This window comes from Scylla paramamosain, chromosome 34, assembly GCF_035594125.1.
Source record: "Scylla paramamosain isolate STU-SP2022 chromosome 34, ASM3559412v1, whole genome shotgun sequence".
In the NCBI taxonomy this organism is placed as follows: Eukaryota; Metazoa; Arthropoda; class Malacostraca; order Decapoda; family Portunidae; genus Scylla; species Scylla paramamosain.
The window spans coordinates 17461836-17468620 of NC_087184.1; the positions used below are offsets into that span (position 1 = coordinate 17461836).

General features: G+C 42.5%; 1 long non-coding RNA gene across 2 annotated transcripts; it reads right to left on the reverse strand.

The window, feature by feature from the left end:
• Positions 1–1161: 1161 nt before the first annotated feature.
• LOC135090336 (uncharacterized) lies at positions 1162–5915 on the reverse strand. Of its 2 annotated transcripts, none has more exons than XR_010261873.1 (3): positions 5773–5850; positions 2084–3582; positions 1162–1788 (listed from the first exon to the last, which is right to left on the reverse strand). It is a non-coding gene; the product is annotated as an uncharacterized LOC135090336 (long non-coding RNA). The 2 variants fall into 2 exon arrangements; XR_010261872.1 differs by having other exon boundaries at positions 1345–1788; positions 2084–2389; positions 5773–5915.
• Between the last annotated feature and the right edge of the window lie 870 nt (positions 5916–6785).

A 6785-nucleotide genomic window follows, 5' to 3' on the forward strand; every position in this document is an offset into this window, starting at 1 on the left:
GTGTAGTGTTGATTGTTTCCAAGAAGTGACGGAGTTTCTGTGGCTGAGTGACAACCAACACCAGTTCACCCCTACTGTGGGTAAGTGTAGGTGTGGGGGATGTTGGGCTGGCTTTGTGTTGTATCCCTTGGATGCATGTCTGCCTGTCTCGGGTAAGATACTCAAGGATGTCTGTATCTTAAGAACTACCAAAAAAGAGACAATCTAGATATCTTGAATACTTTGAGAGATGGACACAGAAGTAAGGGGATTTGGGTGTGATCTTGAATATCTTGAGAGAGAGGCAGCAGATGGAAGTAACTGGATTTGGATGAGTGCAATAATGATAGAATTATTGATATCTTTCCCCAATATCTTTCCTCATTAATTCTTTATCCTTGTACAATTCCAGGGTGACTGTCCAGTGTAAGGTAAGCTGGACTGGAGTGGCTCAGTGCAAGGTAAGCTGTACTGGACTGGCTGAGACAAGACTACGATGACCATTTCCATCCACTTACCCATTAGTCTAGGCACACACATGATCTATAGTATGTCGTTCACCTTGCTCACGTATTAAGGAAATGGGATCTAGGAAATAGACCCTAGATCCCATGTATGGGAGTCTTCCTAACCTATGAAGGAAATAGGATCCAATAGATACGTCCTTCCCTCTAGCATGTCCTCATACTATGGAAATCTTCATCACCTATGAAGGAAATAGGGTATAATAATAATAGTTCCTCATACTAATAATAATAGTTCCTCATACTAAGGGAAATACTATAATAATGGGGTCTAATAATTGTTCCTCAAGTATTGTACCTTTTCCCCTTTTCATACTTTTCTTGTGTACTGTCCCCCGTGTCCCTTTTCCTAGTGGATTCCTAGGAATCAAAAATATATTTTTATTCTAGGAATTATTTTTTTTAGTATATATATGAAGGCTAAAAATGGTTATAAATCAGATAGCAAGCTAAAATCCTGTAATTTATATAAGTAAGTCATGTCATATAACGTGTCAAACGTCCAATATAATATATATTATATAACGTAGACAGACTGACGTGTGACATATCCGTGACTTCTGCCTTATGGAAATAAATATTGGTGGGTATATAATGCTTTTATTTATACCCCCGTCTCCGGAGGCATCTATTTTTTTTTTTTTTATGTACCTCATCGTTTTATTTTTATTTTTTTTATATACCTCAATCTCTGGAGAAACCACTAAATGCTTTTTTTTTTTTTTTCATACCCCAGTCTCTGGAGAAACAGCCTCTCAGGTGAAACTTTATTTTTATACCTCGAAGAGTCTCCGGAGAAACAGTATCTCTAATATAAGTGAATCTTAAATAAAATAATATATACATATAAATATATATTATTTTTATACCTCGAAGAGTCTCCGGAGAAACAGTATCTCTAATATAGGTGAATCTTAAATAAAATAATATTTACATATAAATATAGGTGAATCTTAAAATAATATTTACATATAAATATATATTTTTTATACACCTCGAAGAGTCTCCGTAGAAAACTACCTTGAATATGGGTGAGGGAAAATTTATAAAAAAAAAAAGAAAAAACTTAAAAGTGGAGAGTCTCTCGAACTCTTACGAACAGATTGCTCATTAACCAGCAACACTACTGATCCACGAGTCTGACTAGCATTGTTCGGTAAGCAGCCCACCCACGCCTAGGAATGGGGGGCCGCCGACGCTCAGGGTAAAAAGTATGTGGTTTCCTCACGTGCAGGTGACGAAGAAAGCCTTGAACACACAAGAGTCATCATCGACTAGGAACGATCTGCAAGGAAAAAATAAATTAATAAAACATGCTAAATGCTAAGCACATATCCAATTCCTCCATGTACTTCCTTTCTTAACTTTAACTTAAATTCCCAAAGTTCTCCAAATCATTTTTCAGTGTATAAAGTTCCATATGAAGAGCTGATATACCAAACTGCTATAGCTACATATTAGTTTATCAAGTTTCAACCGTAGCAGGTACTGGCACTAGTCACTATCCCTAAGCTAGTATTACAAATTTGTTAACCTGACCGATATTCTCCATCACAATGAAGCTTTGAACACCTACCTACCTTCTTCCTCGGAGAATGTAGGGCGAATTTGACATCGCCACCTTACACCCGAGTCACCAAGCGTCATCTAACATCGTCAGCTCATCATACTCTTGGTTGCCCCGACACTATTGCTGCTTCACTGGCCTGCACGAAGCGAATATCACCAACTCACAGTAACCAGCCAGCTCTGACGAACACCAAACCATTAGACACGCTCTTTTTTGCTTGGCGCTGGCGCACGAGGCGGCGGCCACTGCTTGTTACGTCACCCTTGAAGACATCAACGTCACCTCGTCACTCACCTCCGTCAAACATCCAGCCATCCTGCATGTAATGAAAATATAATAACTAAGTTCTATAAACAGTAGAGGATTTGGTTATCACGTTCTCGTATAACAACTTGAAAAGTTGGTTCCTTGTCCTTGGAAGATGTGGGTTAACGACAAGGACCAGATCACCCATCCGAAGATTCCGAGAAGGTTCCTTGTCCTTGGAAGATCTGGGTTAACGACAAGGACCAGATCACCCATCCGAAGATTCCGAGAAGGGGCAATCTGACGTTGACGTATCCTGAGAGTATGAAGAGGGCTTGAATGGCATCCTTGAAATGAATCCGCTGGACGTAGCGGAGCAACAGCAGTTTGATCTGCCTGGAACTCAGGTACAGTAAGCTGAGATCTTAAAAAGGTTGGGCGGCCATTCATGATCCAGTCCATGAACCTGCGGAGCCAGGCTACCGTCCTCCGCAGGGTGTACCAGGATAAGTATCGTAAGAAGAGCTTATCCACTATGCTAACTTCTTGTGTTTCTACTGCTAGAGAAGTGACCTTCTTGACCTCGGGATCCCCTTCTAGGTCACTCCTGTGACTCAACAGTGGGGGCCAGGAGTGTTCCACTAGGTACAGGAAGTTGGGCCCACTCTCCCATCTTCCTCCTGCTAGAAATTCTTGGGCTGTGAATCCTCAGTGTCCCAGAATCATATCATCTCCACCGACAAAGGATAGTGGAGACCAACTGTTGCCGCCTCTTCCACAAAGGTGCTGAAACTCGTAGTTCTTTGTTATGCCAGCTTTAAGGGACCATTTATCACCCACCCTAACTTATCCTGATTGCAAATGTGTTACAACTAGTGTGCGATGCTCCACAGGCAGGAGTCGGAACGCTGAACAGGCGGGGAGACTATGACTGTCACAACAGAGGCGGCATCTGTCACCTTCCACTATACTCCTCCCATGCTCTGCGCGAGGCTCAACATGCGTGGTCACGGACGCCTCTCGCATCTGCTGCCTAATGCAGGGTTATGGTTCACACTTCATGTTAGCTACGGCAGCACTCCCTTGTTTGGACGTCGTCTCCCGTTTCACTCCACATAGCGCTTTCATCTTTATGCCGTGTTGTTCCTTAAACATCATTGCGTTCTCCACTCTCTTCGTTTCATTCTCCAGGAAATGGAGCAAATCCTTAATGTGTTGGGTGCGTTTGCTTCTTTTCCCAGTCCATCGGGCAGTCCATCGAGCCTGCATGGTTCATCGAGTCTCATCAGAATATCCCTCATTGTTGGAGTGTTAACATACATAATACACATAATAATACATAATATACATATACATCATAATATTCAATATTCAGTGTACTTTGACTTAACCAGAATGCAACACTTACGACTATGAGGGTCGGCATTTGAGGGTCTAGAGTTTATGGAGAAAGCAGAGAGAGTCACGACACCTCTCCCTGAAGCCTGGACACAATCTGCCCAGAATGCAACACTTACGACTATGAGGATCGGCATTTGAGGGTCTAGAGTTTATGGAGAAAGCAGAGAGTCATGACACCTCTCTCCCTGAAGCCTGGGCACAATCTGCCCCCTTCTGAGGCCGCTGGGCCAGATATGCGACCCCGGGTGACCCATCCCCCTACAGAGGTCTCTGTCTTATCTACCCTACGCGCCATGTCATCAACTTTACCGCGTAAACACAACCCTCACTACCTCTCTACAGCTAAGCTAGTTCCTCCCACACAACTTCACTATTGCAATTGATTACTATAATGAATGCAGTTTCCTTAGTTTCTACGCTTTCCTTAGTGTTACACATGTTTCGTATTAGTCTCTCGCCACCAGCCTCACAGGACCTTGTGAGGCGACACAGCTGGCGACTACAATCTCACTCAACACTGTACCTGCTTGTCGCTGGCAGATACGCAACTAATATTGCCTGCAATGTAGACTAGCGCTTGAAGACGTCACCTTAGTCAGCCAGTCCCGTCAGTCAACCATCCAACCAACATGTAATGATACAACCAGCCCCATCAGTCAACCATCCAACCAACCTGTAATGAAATAAATTACCGCTCACCTCACAAAACTCGAACTCAAAATATTTGCATTTATTCACATAATTGCACGTATATTTTTTTTCTTTAAGACTACAGGTCTGTACTTTATCACCACACTTATCACATCTGCTTGGCGCTGGGGAACACGATCGAGGCACCTTGTCTACTGCTTCGAGAATCCCGTTTGATCTGTGTACTTCATCGCTTCGAGAATCCCGTTTGATATGTGTACTTTATCACCACACTTATCGCTTCGAGAATCCCGTTTGATGTGTACTTTATCACCACACTTATCACATCTGCTTGGCGCTGGCAGATACGATCAATGTACCTTGTAATCTACTGCTAAAAGAATCCCGCTTAAATTCACGCCCGCCTCACGAGTCGAGCAGCCCCGTCAGTCGATCATCCATCCAACCAAAATCCATTATTCAAACTAAAAACAGCACGTAACTTAATCAACCCGTAATTAGTAGCATTTTAATTCATATTTGCACGAATAGAAGATTGTCAAGACTGCAAGTTTAGGATCTTACCTGTGCAATAACCTCTATCGTACAGTATTTGCTCGGCGCTGGCAGACTAGAGGCGACCAGTGCTTGAGGGGACGTTTGAAGACACCACAGCAACTTTACACGTGTCACAGACCCCCCTCCCCACCCCCTAGTCGGTCATCCAGCCAATCTACACAATGAAAACCAATCACTTAACCAAACTATAATAAGACATCACAGAAGCTAAACTATTAATCATGTGTGATAGCTTGATCCTTGTATATCGCAAATTGAGGCTTACTTCATCTGATGGCAGATTTAAGGCGACCAGAGCTTGGGGAAATGCTTGCTTTAGGTGGTCACCGCCGCCTCACTCGAGTTACGGGGCGTCATACGGGTGATCGTAAGCGATTAGCAACAATATTTTATACGTGCAAGATTGTGAATAAGTGCTACCATATGAATATCGAGTTATGTACCGTTTTTAAGAGTTTGAGTGACCTTTTTCATTACGAGCAGATGAGCTGGATGACTGACGAGCAGATAAGTTGGATGACTGACTGACTGACTGACTGACTTACGAGGCTGCTTGTTTGAATTACGACGGGTCACAGTACTAAAACAAGCCATAAACATTAACACTTATCACTCTAGTTTAAATGTTTATTCACTCATGTTTATTCCTAGAAGACCGCAAACAGAAGTATATAAACTACCCCGTATAATATCCCTTAACTTCATATCAGTACTACAACTCACTATACATACAACACAATCGTAATAACAGTACATCCACCCTCATCCCTGGTCGTCTTTGGGCTAAGCCCTCGAGAACATGCCACCTTCCTACTTTCCTCCACACATGACACTCCCACTTACCTGCAGGAAGAGAAGCTCCACCTCGTTCGTTGCTATTCTTCAGAACGAGGACCCGTAAACCCTGCCGGTTTCCTCATCTCCTCCCTTCCTCTCCACTAGCGTTTTGCCTCTGTCTCGAATCCCCGAATCAACCTCTAAACCCAGACAGGCATCACCACCACCATTCCACCTCACACCGAAGTCAATAAGCCTCATTAATAATCTACTCCCTTAATGTAACCCTAAAATCCCTCACTTGAATATGTATAGTGATACTGAGAGCACATCACTATCAAACAATCTACATATGGTGCTCTTGTTCCAGGGACGGACTGCTGCGTGATTGCGTTCTTGTTTATGTAATTCCGCCTTCACCATCATCTAAAGGGGAAAGATGAAGGCATGGTGTTGATGATAATGATGGTGGAGGAGATGTGGATGAAGGGCGGTGGAGGTAAGAGAGAGAGAGAGAGAGAGAGAGAGAGAAAGAAAGAGAGAGAGGGTGGAGGGAGGGAAGAAGGGAGTGTATGTGTGTGTTCTCATTGACCTCATTCTTTCCATGGTTAACTAGACTCATGAAAATAACCGTGAAATCCCAATGACTTTTATTTGAGTCTAAATATAGTGGAAATCAAGACGCGAGATTAATGTGAGAATATGGTGACCACCTATCAACTGCTTTAGTCGTTTGCCCTTGTAATGATGCTTGCGCTGCTCTTGATAAACAGTACTCTTGATAAACAGTAAGTGTATTTGGCAACCATTTTCAACCTGTTTAAGATTAAATGAGGTGATCACTTTTTTTTTTTTTTTTTCATATTGGATGGTGAAGTTGAAATTTATTTGGAGAGATCTGATGAAGTTTCATAGGATACCAATAACTTTCGAAGCTCATCCACAAAATTCTGAATATTGTGGGATTACAGACTGACTGAATTTGAAACAGGGTAGTGCAGAGTTCTGTATTTCCGTTTCGTGCATTTATTTAAACTTCCTTTATTAATAACCAGCTCGTGATATGTCATTTACAATAC